Genomic DNA, 17,268 nt, shown 5'->3' with positions numbered 1-17,268 from the left:
AAATAATGACTAATCTGAGATTTGCAGCACAGTTAGCTATGCAAATGCACAAATTCAATTTCTGGAAATACATGTATGTTAGGAGCATGAATTACATATATTGCCATGGCCAAGGGAGAGAGTGGGGCTATGGTGTGGATAGGTGAAAGCCAGCATAATAATCTCAGCTAAGGGCCTGTTGGTGTTTACTAAGTTACAGTTGGATGCAAGAAATACGTTCTGATGTTCTATGGCACAGTAGGGAGAGTCTAAATAAATACTATAGATTGGGTTTTGAAAAAGCTGGAAGGAAGGACTTTATAGCTTTAACTACAGAGATGTGATGAATGTTTGAGGAGACAGACAAGCTTAACTCAACCTGAACATAAGATGCTATACACAATTCAAGACAACACCACTATTCCGTAACTATATGGAACTTTATTGCATCCATTAAAATCAAAAGAAAAAAGTGCTGGTGAGCCAGGAAAGAAGGGCTCTGACTAGCAGCTGTACACAAAAACTGAAAAGAAATCAGGTGGTCTTTATTTACCATCTTTTGCTTATTAAACTAGTTTTATGAGGCTATTTTATTAGTAGGTAGATTGACTCATTAGATTAAATAAGAACAATGAGAAGTAAATGCTGAATGAAACAAGGGTTCTTGTTACTTCTCTCCTTTCCTCTAAATTGGTTTCCTCTTTGTTAGAACCACATCCTGAAGGCACAAGCAATGATCTACCATGGGAGGATGAGCAACTAAGACCCCACCTAAATATCAGCAGTTCGCCCTTCTCCAGCCCAGAGTTAGCAAAGGCAGAGTCTAAGAGCTTGCTGAAGAAAAGTGGATTTCTTGGTCAAAGAGAAAATAGTTAAAGTAATGCTTTAAAAGGGCCAGGGAATACATCCTCTGATGTTACAGCGATTGTCACCTTTAATTCATAGGACTGCTGGCTGTGGTTTAGAGTACTGTGGCCTGGGGAGTTCATTTCTGGTTACCAGGTTAGTGTTTTTATTTCAGGTTTACTCTAATTTTATTTATGTCTATATTATATGTGGTGAAGTGGGTGCTGATGTTCAAGTGTGCATGGATCTTCACAGAGCCAATTATAGATTGCCTGGGTCTGGAGTTATAGGCAGTTTTTAGGTTTCTAGTGTGGATGCTCTGAACCAAGCACAGTTCTTTTTTTGTTTTGTTTTGTTTTTGGAAAGGAAAACATTTGATGTGATAATTTACATTTTCAGAAGTTTAGTCCATTATCATCATGGTGGGACATGACAGTGTGCAGGCAGATATGGTACTGGAGAAATAGCTGAGAGTTCTATATCTTGCAGGCAACTGGAAGAGATTGAGATACTGGGCATGACTTGAGCATATATGAGACCTCAAAGCTCGCCTCCACAGTGACACAGTTCTGCCAACAAAGCCACACCTCCCAGTGCCCAAGCACAGTTTGTAGCAAGAGAAATGAGCTGGTAAACAGAGTTATCCCTCCAGCAAGGCTGTTGCAGACTGCCACCTTCAACAAGGTCCACAGCTAACTGCGGGCAGCTTCTTTCCGGTATCTGAATCTTCAAAGACTGTCTTGAGATCGGAAGGGCAGATTCCAGTCCATTTTTAAGACCCAGCATAGCTTGTTTGGTGAGTCATGTGCCATGGTTTAGTCTCTTAATTCTTCTATGGTAGTAGGAGGCTGAGTCAGTTTTATCACATTTTATACACGATAATTCAATACCACAGAGCTCTCTCCTCCAGTACGCACAGTTTTGTATTGTCAACCAAATGGTGACAACGTCCGAAGCTTGCTGTAGTCTTCCACATTACCTCTGTGCTCAGACAAGCCTTACCTGCATCTTGAAGTGTTCCCTTTTAGATATTTGAAAATCAATATAATAATAGATTAATGAGAGCAATTCCTGCTTATTTTAGAAAGCATAATAAGGTAAAAATACTATTGTAATCCATTGTTGAAATTTACCGTGTATTATTTTGTCTATTATTCCATTTTACGTTCTAGAATTGTCCGCTAATAGCCAATAATAGGCCAAATTATAATAAATTTTTGAAATAGAATACTGTAAAATATTAAAATGGACAATAGATATTTCTTCTTAATTCTTTGCAATGATTTTTAGTACCTAGTTCATATTATTGCAATATTTAACCAGCCTCCTAGTATTATCATTTTACTAAACCTAGAAATAACAGCAAATCACACAGGAGCTGAGGGCATTTGTGTCGTCTGCTTTTAACGAGGAGGGCTCCGGAGCTTCATTAGCTGGCGTGCTGTTGACTAGTGGTTTGAGATGTTCCTTATCACACTGTATAATTACTTCCAATTTCCACTTTCCTAAACTCTTAAAGACCAGCTTGTTAAAATAATTGCATTAGTGAAGGATTTTTAAAACATCGTATCCAAATGCACTGACTCGACCAATTGCCTTCCTTCTTAAAATGACCACTTGTCTCAGATTTTCCAATTTTAAGCCTTCCTGTTTGTTGTGTTTGTCAGCTCTGTGTCACAGTAACAAAAATCCGAAGTAATCAACTTTAAAGGAGGGAAAGGTTGATTGTGGCTGACAGTATTTTGGAGAGTTCTGCCCTCCTCACTTTGTGGGGTGTGGTGAGACAGCACATGTAGAAGGGAGATGAGGGAGAGAAAGCTGCATCCTCACCACAGGACAGTTAGCAGGCAGGAGAGACTGGAGACCTAATCATCTTCCCAAGGCAATTCTGCCAATGGTCTGCCTTGTTTTTCTTTGGACCCCACCTCTTAAAAGTTCCCCTAGCTCCCAATAAAGCCAAGCTAAGAAGAACCCTTTAACACCTGGGCCTGGAAGAACGGGGCGCTTCCAATCGGAAGTATTATGTTCTTGTAAGTTTTAGAAGTTCAAATTCTTTTATAGCTCATCATCCAGAGAATATAGAGACTCTGTATAGGACTCAAAGTCAAACATCTGACACAGATATTAGTGTATAATTCGTAGATAGTAGTGTGTAACCAGTGATAACATTTAGTGTGTGCTGGAGAGGACCTTGCTCCCGGGAGGCAGTGCAGACAGGAGGAGCTGCCAGTAAATTGCGGAGTGATTGTGGAGTCTTCTCTTCTAATTTACCCCCAAGGACTTCAGTCCTGATGCTGTATATCTCCTAACACCTGCAATTATTACATATATATTTTTTTCTAGTTTTTAAATTCTTTTTGATGATTAAGCAAGATGGTTCAAGTTGCGACCTTGTACTCAGAGGTGAAATGCTAAACACAGATGCAGGCACGTCTTGTCAGAACCATGCTTTCTCTTCCATTTTCACAGCTCTCAGGAGTGCTGTGTGCTTGCTCTGTGATACAGTACACTAAAGCAAAGCTTTTCATAGTCTAGATGGGCCGTTTTATTATTTTTAATCAGAGTGGGTCCCAAGGCCAGCAGCTAATTACTCCGTATAGGAAAAACTCATATCATCTAAACATAAATTGAAATAATCTGATGGATATTCATTGGTATTTAATCAGCTTTAATCCGCCTACAAGGTTGGGACTGATGAATTATATGAGGACTCCCTTTTCAACTTACATATATTGTCAGGGGTGTTTGGATTGATACTCTTGATTCTTAATTTTATTAAATTAGCATTCGGAAATTTATTGATTTTTTAATGAAATAGTAAACTGAAGCACAATTAATAAAAACTCAGGGTCAGAAATTGAGGTTCAACCTGAAGATCTGAAAAGTAAGACAGCCAGCCACTGGCTCTTACCTCAACCTTAGTCTAAAATGGTGATCCGGTCTCCAGGAATCTCAGAAGGAGACTGTGTCTGAGAGCTTTTCCTCCCATTTTATAATCATCTCTAGGGCTGGGATTAAAGGCATGCACTGCCCAGTTTCTATGGAAACTAGTGTGGCTACTAAGATTTAAGGTGTGTGTCATTATGACTACTGAGATTGAAAGTGTGTGTTATTGTGGCTACTGGGATTAAAGGTGTGTGTTACCGTAACCTGGTTTGTAAGACTGACCAGTGGGACTGCTTTACTCTCAGATCTGCAGGTAGTCTTTATTTATTAAAATACAATTGAAATGCTACTACAGTAAGTGGAAAAGGAAGTATACAGTCCAAGGCAGTTAAAGGCATGTCAACTTTGAAATAGAGTTATATATTTACAGCCAAACAGAGAAAATGGGTGACTTAAAATAATTGATTTTTAAAGTGTTGCTCAAGTGAAATTAAACAACTGAAAGGATAATTGGGATCCTGGAACCCTGTGGAGATAAAATACTAATGCTTCAACCTCAGAAGTCTGGAGCCTGTACAATGACTCTGTTCTCACATCTGGTCACCGAGGACCATGTAACATAGAGACCTGGCAGCCATTAGGCCCGCTCCAGATCAGGACAGACACCACTCTGCTTTTACTTAAAATAGTTCCCAAGGGCAGTCATTCAGATCTAGTTCATTTAGATTTAGAGGTCTGGTGTCTTTACACACCTTTCGCAAGGCTTTCTTTAGTGCTGGCTTTCCTCAGATCACTAACGAATGTTAAAAGGGACAATTCTTAATATTTCAACTTTACAAAACACTCCACTGCAGTTCTTTGGTAGGCTAGAATACCAAATACATAGACACACTCAGATGCATATGCACAATCACGTGCGCATGTCCTCGTGCACACACCAACACAATCTAGTATGCTTTAAAAACCCTGTCAGTGTGAAATTCTTTCCCCCACCTTGGAAGACGGAGTGTTGGTGAGAACCGGCAAGGCCAATTAGAAGAAGGCAGTTGTTCTCAAGCTGGTATCCCTACTGCTTGTTTATGATGAGAACAAATGTGGTTGTTGAGAAAAATGACAAGTCTTGACTAATAACTAAATCAAGGAGGCTGCATTTTAACTGACAGTGCCAAGTATTTACACAGCAGCTTCTTGTGAGAGTTTAATCACGAACTGACGATAATTCAACGGCTGCCAGCATAACCCAAGGAATCCGGTATTTGAGAGTGCCTGATGGATGTCTTCACCAACTCACTATTCAAAACAATCCCCTTTCTTCATTTAGATTCTTAAAATGTGAGGACTGAGAGCAACTTCCCTACCAGGTGTCTTCAACCTACATTGCTGTAATCATATATGCTTGCTGTATGCATATATGCTATGCCGTATTGCTCACGCTGTAGGAAATTTGTCTAATCACATAATAGAAGTGATGTGTCAACTGGAGTGATTTAGACAAAGTCCCACGTCACGAATTCCTGCATGTTTATTCCAGGAAGTGCCACAGACTGCAGAGACAAATGTGTGTACTTTTGTGTGTCAGATAATGAAAAGAACGAAGCTCAACATGTTGTTCTCTTTTGTGTTTTAACTGACAGAATATGTTGAACTCAACTCATGCCCAAAGGAAACTGTCACTTACTTCAGGCAATGGATGGTATCTATTTGCGTTTTGGTTCATTTGTATGGCTAAAGCTCAGCTTTCCTGATAACAGCTTTGCTTTATATTATGTTTACCTTGTCAGATGGCTTAAATACTTTGGAAGAATATGGCCTGTGTGTTCTAAATGAAAAGGTGGATGTAAGGAAGAGAGGAATATCCCTTGGGTGGGCTCGGTGATCACAGGCTAACAAGGGAGCACACAGAAAGAGAAGTGTTTCCAGCAACAGCAGCACAATCAGAAATGTTTCTCACTGTGAAACTATTAAAAATCGAGGAGGGACCTTGGGATTTGTACATTTTATTGCATCATTGATTTAGATGGATATTAATCAGATTTCAGGGACTTGAAAAATGAACATTAGGAAATAAAGTCAGAGAAATAGGTTTCTATTTAATTAACCCGAGGCATAAATAGGACCAGTAACTGACAAGGGAAAAGTATCCAATGATACCTGTTTAAGCAGAGGAAGGGGGAGTTGGAGAGATGTCTCAATGGTTAAAAGCACTGGCTGCTCTTGCAGAGGACCCAGGTTTGATTCCTAGAACACACATTGTGTCTCACAACCATTGTAACTTCAGTTATAGGGACTATGATGCCCTTTTCTGACCTCTGAAGATACTGGACATGACCTGAGTATACAGATGTAATTGTAGACAAAGCAATAATATACATGAAAAAAGTCTTTAAACACCGTAAGGAAGATAAGAGCAATGGGAGCTTGCAGTATTGAGAGGGAGTGGGAATGGTGCTGGGTGGAGTGGGGGAGGGGATTGCTACAGACAAAAGTTGCTAAGCAAAAGCATCAGAGACCAGAAGATTCTGGGTAAACTGATCTAACAAGAGGCTGGCTGAAGGGAGGAGAGATCAACAGAACTGAGTTTGCTTTTGTTTTCTAAAACTGAAGGAGGTAAAGTTAGAAGAAGGTTCGAGCCTGAGTAGAGCAAGCCAGGCCAAGAATCTGTTGGAAATGAGGCTGTGGTGCACCATGGCTGGATCCTCTGCATGCCAGAGCTCTCATTTAGAGCAGAGGAGAAACTACAGTTTTACACTTTATTTCAGTTTCTCATTATCTAGTGCTAAATATGCTCTGTGCTGTGACCTAAAACGATTTGTTCCCTTTTAACTTAGGGTTGGATTTTTTTTTAAAGTTCATATATTTGGATGATTAAGGAAATATATTCATTGTTGATTTTTTTCAAAGCCATCTTCACATGCTTTGGTGTAATTAATTTTCAAATAAAAGGGAACTTGCTGTTTTTGTTTTTTCTGTTCTATTCATGTTTGTAGTTCACTTGTGATACAAATGCATGTTTTAACCCTTGAGCAGAGCTCAGTAGATCAACAGCAGGAAAACTGTCCTAAGATTTGTTTTAGTGAAAGTCTCAGGAGCCAGAGGGTGTGTATTCTGTCTGACCTGGCATCAGTGCATGGCTCAGAGGGGCCACTTTGAATAGCTGGTGGCTGACATGATTTAGTAAACCCATGTTAACAATCGAAGAATTTACTTATTTTTGAGATAAAGACTCACTTCTGTAGCAAGCTTTCTTTTGGACCACCAACCAGCTCCCAAATCATGACATGCAGACTTATTAGTGACGAATGTTGATCTTAGCTCCTGTTTTAATTTGTTTTTCTTTATCTTTGCTTTGCCTTGGGAATTATTTTTCCTTTCTTTCATCCTGTATATCTTACTTTCCTGTTGCCTCCATGTCCGGCTGACTTGCAGCTACCTGATTTTTGGCCCCTGGCATCTTCTCTCTTTCTCACTTCTCTCTCGTGCTTGAACCTATATTTCTCTTACTTATTCTCTCTGCCTGCCATCCCTGCTCATCCCTCAACTGCCTAGCTACTGACCGTTCAGCTTTCTATTAGACCAATCAGGTTCCTTAGGCAGGCAAGGTGAAACAGCAGCACAACTTTGCATAATTAACAAATGCATCATAAACAAATGTAATACATCTTTGTCTAGATAAAGTAATATTCCATAACATTTCCCCCTTTCCCCTTTTTTTCTAAGTAAAAAGACAAGTTTTAGTTTTATCATAGTAAGACTATATACAACAAAAACAGTTATCAAGTAAGAATTATATTTATAACATCCAGTCCATTTGTATTTGACAAACACAGAGAAAACACTCAATTATTTATCCTACCTTGATGAATCCAAAGTTTTGCACATAATTTACCTTCTATCATAACTAAGGAAAACTGTAATTATAACTATCCAGTCTTCAACTCTGTCAAAGACCCCAAAGAATATAATAATACCAGAGTAAACATAAAACACAGTGCAAGCCTCTTCCAAAGCTATAGAAATGACAGATATCTAACTGCCTGGACTGTCACCCAAGTTCCTCTGCAATTTTAGGGCATCCATGGGCCAACTATCTTCTACTTTCAGGTCTAGACTATCTGGCAGATTTTTCTATGAATCAGGAAATTTGAATGAATGTTCTGTCTTGTTTTGGAAAAGTTCAGAAGCTGCTTTCCTTTGTGTCCTGCAGGGCCAGTTTGGATGATATACTGTTAGAAATCAAGGCAAAGACAATATCTTGCCCAAATGATTAACTTTGCCACATTGAAAGCAAACTCTATATGGAGGATCTTTGATTATCATCATTCTTTCTGAAGTAAATTAACATTGCCAGAAACACACGTGTCTCACTGTCATGAAAAGTCTCAAGTTACTAAAGTTATTTAAAAAAATCTTAAATGCCATATTCTATAGGTCTCTGAAGTATTTGAAGATCATTTATCTATCTAAAATATATCTTTTTAACCTTGAAAACATATCTAACATCACTACAAGTTTGATTATTACAGATGACTGACTACTAACCTACATTTCTTAATTATACATTACATTACAGTTTAAAATGAATTACATAGGTGCAATACCCAAAATAAGAATGGAAACATATATACAGTATAACAAATACAATTTTAAATTTGTATCACTATACATTGTAAAATATTTGAGGTTAGTAGTTGTCTTTTTAATTCTATATTTCTATATTCCTCCTAAATAATGACCAACAATCATAACACATTAAATAACCAAAACCACCCACTTCACCTCTTGGGAATGTGGGTGTTGTGTTCTTTAGATTGATCCTTTTGTTTGTGTGTGAAGGCATTTTTAAGGGACCCTGAGAAAATTGAGATAATGGTCAAGTCCTGAAAAAACTTGTAACATTCATTGTCCAGTCTCAGAACTGTTCCATTGCAGTGGAATTAGTGTAAACATCACCTGTCGTATGGTCTTTCTTGCCTTATTTTTTATGTCTATACCAAGATTTTCAGGAAGTGTCCCACAATCAAACCTAATCTCTATTAATCTTTTTTTTTCAACTTTTTTTATTGAAAAAAAAATTTCTGCCTCCTCCCTGCCTCCCATTTCCCTCCCCCTCCTCCCGCCCCCTCCCCCTACCCCCACTCCTCTTCTCCTCCCTCTCCAGTCCCAAGAGCAGTCAGGGTACCCTGCCCTGTGGAAAGTCCAAGGTCCTCCCCCCTCCATCCAGGTCTAGGAAGGTGAACATCCAAACTGTCTAGGCTCCCACAAAGCCAGAACATGAAGTAGGATCAAAACCCTGTGCCATTGTCCTTGGCCTCTCATCAGCTCTCATTGTCCACCATGTTCAGAGAGTCCGGTTTTATCCCATGCTTTTTCAGTCACAGTCCAGCTGGCCTTGGTAAGCTCCCAATAGATCAGACCCACTGTCTCAGTGGGTGGGTGCACCCCTCATGGTCCTGACTTCCTTGCTCATGTTCTCCCTCCTTCTGCTCCTCGTTAGGACCTTGTGAGCTCAGTCCGGTGCTCCAGTGTGGGTCTCTGTCTCTATCTCCATCCACTGCTAGATGAAGGTTTTATGGTGATATGCAAGATATTCATCAGTATGGCTATAGGATTGGGTCATTTCAGCTGCCCAAGGAACTAACTGGGGACATTGCCCTGGGCACGTGGTAGCCACTCCAAGTTCAAGTCTCTTGCCAACACTTAGGTGGCTCCCTTAACTAAGATATGTGCTTCCTGCTCCCCTATCCAACCTTCCTTTATCCCCAATCATCCCTTTTCCCCAAGTTCCCCCCATCCTCTCCTTCTCACTTTTCTTTCCCCATCTCCCCTTACCCCGATCCCACCTCACCCCCAAGATTCCAATTTTTTGCCCGGCAATCTTGTCTACTTCCCGTAGCTAGGAGGATAACTATATGTTTTTCCTTGGGTTCACCCTCTTATTTAGCTTTTTTAGGATCACAAATTATAGACTCAGTGGCCCCTATCCATGGCTAGAAACCAATTATGAGTGAGTACATCCCATGATCTTCTTTTTGGGTCTGGGTTACCTCACTCAGGATAGTATTTTCTATTTCCATCCATTTGCATGCAAAATTCGAGAAGTCATTGTTTTTTAACGCAGAATAGTACTCTAATGTATATATATTCCACACTTTCTTCATCCATTCTTCCATTGAAGGACATCTAGGTTGCTTCCAGGTTCTGGCTATTACAAATAATGCTGCTATGAACATAGTTGAACAAATGCTTTTGTCATATGATAGGGCATCTCTTGGGTATATTCCCAAGAGTGGTATTGCTGGGTCCAGGGGTAGGTTGATCCCAAATTTCCTGAGAAACCTCTACACTGATTTCCAAAGTGGTTGCACAAGTTTGCATTCCCACCAGCAATGGACAGCAAACCGACAGCTAACATCAAATTAAACGGAGAGACATTTAAAGCCATCCCACTAAAATCAGGAACGCACCAAGGCTGTCCACTCTCTCCATACCTCCTCAATATAGTGCTTGAAGTTTTAGCAATAGCAATAAGACAACATAAGGGGATAAAGGGGATTCAAATTGGAAAGGAAGAAGTTAAACTTGCATTATTTGCAGATGATATGATAGTGTACATAAGCGACCCGAAAAACTCCGCCAAAGAATTCCTACAGCTGATAAACACCTTTAGTAATGTGACAGGATACAAGATCAACTCCAAAAAAATCAGTCACCCTCTTATACACAAAGGATATGGAAGCAGAGAAGGAAATAAGAGAATCGTCACCTTTCACGATAGCCACAAACAGCATAAAATATCTTGGGGTAACTCTAACCAAGGAAGTGAAAGATCTATTTGACAAGAACTTTAAGGCATTGAAGAAAGAAATTGAAGAGGATACCAGAAAATGGAAGATTCTCCCTTGCTCTTGGATTGGGAGGATCAACATAGTAAAAATGGCAATTCTACCAAAGGCAATTTATAGATTCAATGCAATCCCCGTCAAGGTCCCATCAAATTCTTCACAGATCTTGAGAGGACAATAATCAACTTTATATGGAAAAACAAAAAAACCCAGGATAGCCAAAACAATCTTATACAATAAAGGAACTTCTGGAGGCATGACCATCCCTGATCTCTATTAATCTTGAAGAAATTCACAGTTTTTTGTTTGCATAGGGAACAGAAAACATAATCTCTTTCTTAATGTATTATATTTTCTGACTTCCATTTTAAAGTTAAGACAGTCCTAAAATAGCTAGGTTGGTTTAATTTGGCAATCCCTTATACATTGCATATCTCTTAGCAGCTGTTGTTGGCTCATCAGCATTAAAAAAAAATTCAAAGTGAACATAATATCATACAGAATCCAGACTCCCTGTGTATTTCCTATCTTTACAAGGCTTTCTTCTTTTATATTACTTTAGTATCATTTAAAAGACTTTATTATTTTTAAAGTATTTAATTTTTCCTATGACTGCTGTACCCATTTTTTCTTTCTTAACTGTACACACATTTTTAAGCATATTGTAACTTGTTTACAGTGTTTTTTCAATCTTGACCTGTCTTTACTGCATGTCTCTAGCCTGAATCTGACTGCATGAGCCAAGCTGTAACTGAAGCCACAATTCTGCACCAAGTTCTAGTCACTTCAAACCTGCACTGCTGAGGAAAGGTAGTAGTATTCCAAGTGGAATTGAGATGGCCAGACAAGGTTCTAGATGAGAGACAGAGCCTCCTTCTCAGTAACTTATGAAGAAGACCGTGGCTGAAGAACAGGAAGTTTGGTTGTGACTGGTTGGAACCAGTACAAATTCAGCCTTTCATATGCATGTCTTCACACCTGCTCCAGTCCAGCCCACCCCTTCCTTGATATGTACACAAGCAATTCAGACCACTTTTTGAGATAGCTTCTGGAGTCATTGGGTGGCACCTACTATGCTACTCTTTGGGACTGGAAAATTAGACCCAGGGAAAGACTTATCCTGAGTGGTCTTTTCTTGCCTACTAGATAGCAGGATGGGCCAGTAACACACAGAGAAGAGACAGCAAAACCATAGCAGAGGTGCAAACAACAGTGGAGTAGAATTAAGTGCCTTTGAGGCTGTAGTTGCAAGAGCAACAATAGAAACAAGACGGTAGATGCAGAGTTTCAGAGACTGGACAAGCAGTAGAAACTAGGAATCCCAAACTATAGGAACTATGTAGAACAATATGTCCATAACTCTAAGCCCAACCCTGAGTTGTCTCTTCACTCTATTCTTTCCTTTGTTGTTTAGACAAAGTCTGATATAATTCAATTTGTTTAACTTTGTTTTCATTGTTTATATCTTTGAAGTTATACCCAAGCTCCTTTCTAAGACCAGTATTGCTGGGTAGTCTAGTAAAGTCTTTGTCTGTGGTTTTACTATATGTAGACTTAGATTTAAGTACTTAATCTCTTTCTTTTACCTGTGACATGTATAATTGGAGATGGGTCCAATATAATCTTTAGCAAATAGATATCAGTTTCTACTACACCATTTGCTGAAGAGATTTTCTTCCCCATCATGTACTGTTGGCATCATTATTCAGCAGATATAAATTGATGAATACTGTGTTGACTGATAAAGTAAATGTGTGGATTAATCTCTGAGAACTCTGTGTTGCTGATCAAGTGTTGTACCTGTCTGCTTTTCTGTCTATGTCATGTGATGGCATCTGCTTTATTCTTTTACTTTTTTTATTTTGTTTCTCAGGGTTTCTCTGTGTAATAGGTCTGGCTGTCCTATAACTTGCTATGTAGACCAGACTGGCCACAAACACACAGAGATCTGCCTGCCTCTGCCTTCTGAGTGCTAGGTTTAAAGATATTCACCACCACCATTGGCCAGAGCTTTACTCTTTTTTATCAGTATTATTTTCTCTGCTCGGTAATTTTTCTCTGTCTCTTATTGATTTTAGCATTTAAAGACATTTCACAAAAATGTCATTAAAATTTTGATAGAGATTACACTGACTCTGAAGACCACTTGAAAAGCATAGACATCTTTAAAATTCAAGTTTTCTAGGATATAATAAAAATTTCCATTTATTTGAGTCACTAATGTCTTCCATTACTTTTTATAGTTTTTATTATATGAACCTTCTTGTTTAAACTATATCCTAAATCATATTCTTTATTTGTTGAATGTTATTATAAATGGGATTGTTTCCTTGATTTCTGATTTTACATGGTTCTCTTTTATTATAAACAATTCTATTGATTTTTGATGTGGAGTCCTTATCTTACATCTTTATTGAATTTGCTGATAAATTTAGTTTTGGTGTAATCTTTAGTGTTTTCTCAGTATAAAATCATGTAATCTATAAACAGTTGGATTTATCTCCCCCTTTGCAATTTGGAAGCCTCTTATTTCTTTTACTTGCCAAAGTGCTTTGACTAGGTCTTCTAGAACTATTCTAACAGGAGTGGTGAGAGTAGCATCCTTGCATATTTATTGTGTTGATGATTTCACTTTAATTTTCAAGATTCTATTATGTTCTGTGACTGGCTATTTGTTAGTATTAAGAAAAAATAGAATAATCTATAATTATAGAAAAGGATGCAAACCTGGTTTTGGTAAAACTGTGGAAATATCCATTGTTTCTTTCTCTATTTTCTCCAGGATAGAATCTTAGAGATTTTAGTAAAAATAGAGGAAGAGCCAGAGACAAGGTGTGTATCTGGGGCTGTGCAGCTGTTATTGGTGCTAGGAGATAAGTCTTTCTCCTACAGTAAGGTGCCAATACTTCTTTCCAGGCTAGCTGACAGGTGAGAAGCGGGTAAGTTCCACCTATCATGAGTTAGACAAATGCTTTCCACTTCAGCACACACTGTTTATAAAACAGACACATAGCAGGTCTACTATGGTCTGACTTTAGATCTGCATATTCTTACTAGAGTCCCGCTTGGAAAGTTAGCCTGGCTTGCTGCACTTTAGGGTGCTCTTCTAGCTAAAATGTGGGGGTTGCTTTTCTAATGCTCTTTCTGGCTCCAAAGATTCATGATTCTATTTTAGAGACCAAGTCTGCATTATTTGAAACACTTGCCTCTGCAGGTTGACTCATTTCTTGCTGAACTCTCCATTCTTAGACATCTTCCTTATTACAAATTAGGGCAAATCAGACCTCAGTTTATCCTTTGTCCTTCTTCCGTGTAGCGCTTTAGAATAAGAGCTGGCAGCACTAAGCTTTCTATTCAGAGCCAGGTAGTTTTCAGGAGCTCATAACTTAGTTTACTGAGACAAGAGACATGCATAATAGAATTGCCACATATTTGTTTATGAGATCGCTGTGTCTGCCAGCTTGGTTCAAAATGAACAGAGTCAGACCACATTCTACCACCTCTGCAAAATGGAAAGTGCTTTTGCTGCTGTTTGGATTTTCTGTGTTCTGGCACCCAAGTGTGAGACAGACAAAATTTTGTGCACAACCCGCAATAGATCTGGGCTTAAGAAAATAAAAATATACCAAAAAGAGTCACTGTTGTTGTCAGTGGTTACTGACAGACAATGTGTTAGAAGTTTTCAACAGCATGAGGAAAGTTGGCTTTTTCAGGTCTCCCTTGGAGTTCTCTTTTAGATAATTATTAGAATGAAATGACTTCGTGTAATGTATTAGCTCATATAAATACCCCATCACCTTCTAATATTTTTCTGATCCATAACTACTTAAAAGATACATTTTTTTTCCATCGTGGTCATGAGGAATGGAGAATGCAAGACTGGGTCAGAGTGCTCAATTATGAATCAATTGTAGTTAAATAACCCAGCTAAGAAATAGTGAGAACCCTAAATGAAGATGGTTCTACAGTAACGTGGAAGCGGTCTTAAGAAATCTTACACAACCCCGAGTTGAAAGCCTAAACTGGATGACAAGGTGAAATCCAGTAAGGTTTGATCTCTTGGTTCGGGTGACTGGTGAATGGGGGTAGCAGCAAATATTGTTATGGAAAGATAGTGAAGTTTGTTAGGAAAATGACGTATGAACTGCTTGAGATCTCAGCAATTTACCATGTCTGAGATAAGATCATACATTGCTTAGCAACAGGGATACATTCTGAGAAATGCACCTTCAGGCAATTTTGTTATTGTATAAACAACCAAAGAGTTCACTTATACAGTTCTAAATGGTGTTAAGCAGGTATTGTACCATAGCCTCTTTATGCCACCAAAATACCCAACTAGTGGGGGTTCTAAAAGGCTCCTAACAATGTGACAGGCAGTACTTCTTTCTGTAAACATTTTAAATACATATTTATGGTGTGTGTGTGTGTGTGTGTGTACCAAACATACACGCGATAGTCAAAGGCCATGCTATTTATATAAAAAGAGATATACTCTAAAATAATTATAAAATTAATATAGTAAATACATAAGCTAGTAGTATAGTAATTTATTTTCATTTTAGTGTACATAATGACATGCAATATGTCCATATCAATACTTTAAAACATTATATGAGCCAAGCATAGCATAGCTACATTATAGTGTTACTAGGTGACAGGACCTTTTTCAGCCTTGTGGTAGTCACATATAGAGTCTGTTAATTCCTGAGAAGTTGCTCTGAAGTGCATGCCTGCGGTGAAGTGCACAGGTCTTGGTGATTTGCAAAACTAATCTTGATATTATTTCGATTTTCTAAAGCTAGGCAACTGAGCCAAAGAAGTTAATTCACTCAGCAAAGCAAATTTACAATAGCTGGCAGATTGTGTGTTCAGCCACATATATCTTGTCCTTGCTTTAAGCAGCTGGCTGAATGTTTAAAACAAGGCCATGGGGATCCTCACAGCATTCAAAACCCCTTTCTGTGGAAAATATGCTTTGGAATGTCTTTCTCCCATCAACCAAAACCACATTTGAGAAAAACAAAGATCTGGAAGACGTTTCAAAGCTAATATACCGCAGTCTTCCACCTGCCTCTCCCTCCCCCCGTCTTCTTTCAAAATACAGATGCTGCTCTCTAGAATCAACACACGTGCAGCAACCAGGGACTTTGCATGGATGGGATCTGGGAGTAGCCCCGATGTTTGATGATTCTACTTCCTACCAAATAAACCATGTCTGTTTGATGCTATGGTTCTGTGGTTCCCATTCAGGTAGGGGGCAGAGAGTTTACAATAGCGGCTGGATTCTTCTGCATTCCGGCACTGCTGGTAGCCAGATGTACATAGAGAGACCATACACTGACTTGAGGTCAGATCATGTAGCCCATGCTTGTTTCAGACTCTTGATCTTCTTGCCCCAGCCTCCTGAGTAGTAGGACTACAGGCATGAAATCACACATTTGCCTATTTTAATAAGTATTTTCATTAATATTTTCTGCTAGCTTTGGTTCTTCTTGCTTTAAATTTCATGTGCCCCTCTGGGATAATCTCAACTACTTCCCATATCAAGCCACTTCATTCTGTTCTGTTATCTACACCTTAATGTTTAGAAATTGCTAGGAAAACTTTATAAAGAGCATTTTTAATCACCAGGAAATCACATGAGAAAAAACAGCTTTTATAATATCAGAAGATAAGTGTTCCCTGATAGTTTTAGAGGCCTCGAGTCAGATCATGTCATAAAATACATAGTAAATGTAACACGATTTGAAATATTTAGTGTAAGGAACACTAATTTCTTGGGTAGCTCATCTTGAAGGGTTTCAGTACATAAGAAGGAAGGCTCACCAATGCAGGCAGGCAATAATTGAACTGAATGAACCAAAGAACAGCATGCAAGAGCTAAGATGATTAAAATAAAACTTTATTTCACTGAGAGAGATTCAACGTCTGGTGAACAGATAGAGAATGAGCTAGGCAATTCACCTCCGTGCCTGCAGTGATGTCTCCTTCCCCCGTGAGAACTCTATGTCCATTTGTTTGCTTTTTCATGTGAGTTTTATAGTTTTATACTTTTGCAGTAATCGTAGCTTTTAGCCTCTATGCATCTCTGCCTTGTGAGCCTGTTACCAGATGAGCTCCAGCAAACGGCCTTCTGAGTGTTGTGAGTGCGATCTGGCAGGGGCTTCCAGTGACAGGGAACACTTGCTGACAATATCTCATCCCTATCCATTTTAATTTTTTTCGAGTTCTTAAGTTTTATTTCATGCGTATAAGAGTTTTGTCTTCATACATGTCTGTGCATCACTTGTATATCTGGTGCCCATGGATCCCAGAAGAGGGTGACATATCCTCTGGAACTGGGGTTACATATAGTTATGAGCTGCCATGTGGGCTCTGGGAATTGAACTCAAATCTTCTGGAAGAGTAGCTGGTACTCTTATCCACTAAATCATCTCTCCAGGTACGTTCTTGGTCTTCAAATGCCTACAATGGTGGAGAAGAGAAAATGTTCTACTCTACTCAGCAATTGACTCTATGAACTAAACTAATAGATTAACAAGGAAAATAAAACACAGGTTTATGGTGAGTTCATCATATGAAAGTGAATCACAGCCCTTCCCCAAATACAGTAAGCCCACAAAGCTTAATATCATTGAGGAGAGGTGATAGGGGTGCAGGCAAATGAAGGGAAAATAAACACCGAGGAAGGTAAATGGAATGCCAACACCCT

This window comes from Chionomys nivalis, chromosome 4, assembly GCF_950005125.1.
Source record: "Chionomys nivalis chromosome 4, mChiNiv1.1, whole genome shotgun sequence".
NCBI lineage: Eukaryota > Metazoa > Chordata > Mammalia > Rodentia > Cricetidae > Chionomys > Chionomys nivalis.
Note: the sequence above shows the minus strand (reverse complement) of the source record.